Here is a 2,500-nt window from a genome sequence, read left to right on the forward strand (position 1 = left end):
ACAACATCTCTTTATCATTTCCTGGTGCTTGCCTTGGGTGGCCACGTGGTTTCTACCGGTGTACCCCGGGCTCACTCCAGCAGTGGCCTTCAGCTGGAGGGTCAACTGAGTTTGAAGGTGCAACTTGGCCACATTCCCAAGTCTGCAGTCGGTGCTGGCCGAGCACCGGGTTGCCTCTCTTGTCGATGCCTCTCATGGCCCAGTCAGCTAGACTGGCTCTCTTCCGTGAAGGTCTCGGGACGGCCTGCCAAGAGGGTCAAGCACGCTTCCGGACCACCTCTTCAGCTGTGGCTGTGCAACTAGTAAAATTTCACTTCTAGTCTATTCTTTTGGTCAAGACAAGTCCCAAGACCCAGTCCAAAACCAGGGGACAGAGCAATCGAGCCTACCTCCAGATAGCAGGAGCATCGAAGGCACATGACGTGAGGGTGCACACGTGCCAGGAGGTAAGGGAGGTACGGTTGTCAGTCTCCCACGAGGGATTCCTAAACCCTATGCCACGACGCACATTTTTGTAAAAGTAAGCTTGACGTGTTAGCGTCTAAAACATGATTTCCTTTGAATCGACCCCTAGAATTGGATTCGTCCAAAAGAAGGGGAAGATGCGTTTTTCAGGCTCTTGATACCAAAGCTCTTGACTTCCAGAATGGACTTGGATGACCCTTCACCATCTCTGCTTTGTAAGACAGTGCAAATTTAATTGGCCAACCCCGCATGAAAAGGTTGTCGATCACGTTCCCCTCCGAATTCAAATTCAAGGCAGGATTCCTTTTTAAAGGCACAGAGCAGCCAGCTCCGTGGCAAGGAGCCAGAATTCTCCGGGTGGATCTCAGATCCACCGAATCCCACAAACCCCGTGTGACGTGAATGTACGAATTCGTGGAGGTTTCCCTCCCGATGGCTAAGAAGATGCTTTCACATCAGTGATGACAAAACGCAAACCCACAAAACCCCGATAGATGGGCACGGTCTTCCCTAAAGGGTCCCTTATTTCATGGAATCCAATTCTTCCACCTTGCAGTCTGCATTCACGGCTTCTATTTTCCGAGAGGCCGACACTCTTTCTCTGCAGACATGTCACAAGATCGGCAGGATACGGTCTTCCGTGCGTCGGGCACACCAAAAGCTGTTGGGAAGGCCCCTGCCATCGGAATGTATTCGGCACGGATGCTAAGGAAGACTTTGAAACCGATCTAGTCCGGTTCCGTCCTTCAGTCCTCTTGGGGGCAGAGCTTCCGTGTTCCATGCCCCCTCTCCAGGAACGCCACTCTCCCCACAATTTCAGGTGTCCAGGCAACCCGGAAACTCTCGAGCTAGGTGAGTTCTTCTGGGAAGGGGCGGGGGGGGGGTTGGGGGGGAAAGGGTGGGCAGTGCCGACGTTTGGAAACATTGAAGGGCACCCGAGGCGAGGCTATGGCCAAACCGAGTCCGTGCACAGGTACGTAAGGCGGGGGTGGGGGGGCGGGGGTGGGGATGGGGGGGTGGTGGGGTGGGGCACGAAACCTGTGCTCTCCGTAGGTTACGAAAAGCTCAGGGGCACCTGGCTGGCTCTCTGTAGAGCGCGCTGACTCTTGATCTCAGAGTCCTGAGTTCGAGCCCCACGTTGGGTGTAGAGTTTACGTGAACCAGCAGCAGCAGCAGCAGCAGCAGCAGCAGCAGCAGCAGCAGCAGCAGCACCACCACCACCACCACCACCACCACCACCACCACCACCACCAAAAATGATAATAATGAAAAGCTCGAAAAGCCCCACGGCCCCTGGCAGGATGTCTATGGCAAGCCACACCTCCACGACAAATAGCTTTCCACAGTGACGGCGACGGATGGCGGAAGGACAGAGGCAGCACCCTACCCCAAACCTCACAGCCTGCCTCCTTTCCGGCCAGATGTGCAGCATCTGGGAACGGCTTTGAAACCTTCCCAGTCAACGGCTTGGGCCCGCCTGTCGGGAAAAGCGCTCTGCTGTTCATTTCACTCCTGGACGAGCCTAGGAAGATGAAGCGGCGGTAGCTCTCCGGGGGGGGGGGGGGGGGGGGGGCGCCACGCGATCCAACACACACGACCACAGCCACTGAGGAGCATGAGATCTGTATGGCCTCGAGGGGTACAGGATAGCCCGTGAATCCTTTTCCAAGGAAGAAGGCGGCAACGTGAGAGCGTGCAAAACACTTTCTCACAGCATCTGCTGATGGTGCTAGGACTTCTGTCCCCGGAGAGGATACTATTTTTCCACCGCTTCCAGTTTTAAGAGAAAGGGTCAGGGGAAAATCATTCAGTCGTTCCACTCATCTTCATGGCTCATCGTGGAAAACGAAGACGCCGTACAAAGGAGCAAAGCGCGGATCCATGCAAACACATGGGTGAGCCCCCCCAAAACATGACGCTAAGTGAAAGGAACCAGACAGCCAGGGTGACATAATGCCTTGGGATCCCATGGGTAGGAAAGAGCCAGACGGAATAGCCCAATCCTAGAGGGAGGGAGCAAACAGATCAGAGGCTG

The sequence above is a fragment of the Ursus arctos genome, unplaced genomic scaffold (genome assembly GCF_023065955.2).
Source record: "Ursus arctos isolate Adak ecotype North America unplaced genomic scaffold, UrsArc2.0 scaffold_172, whole genome shotgun sequence".
In the NCBI taxonomy this organism is placed as follows: Eukaryota; Metazoa; Chordata; class Mammalia; order Carnivora; family Ursidae; genus Ursus; species Ursus arctos.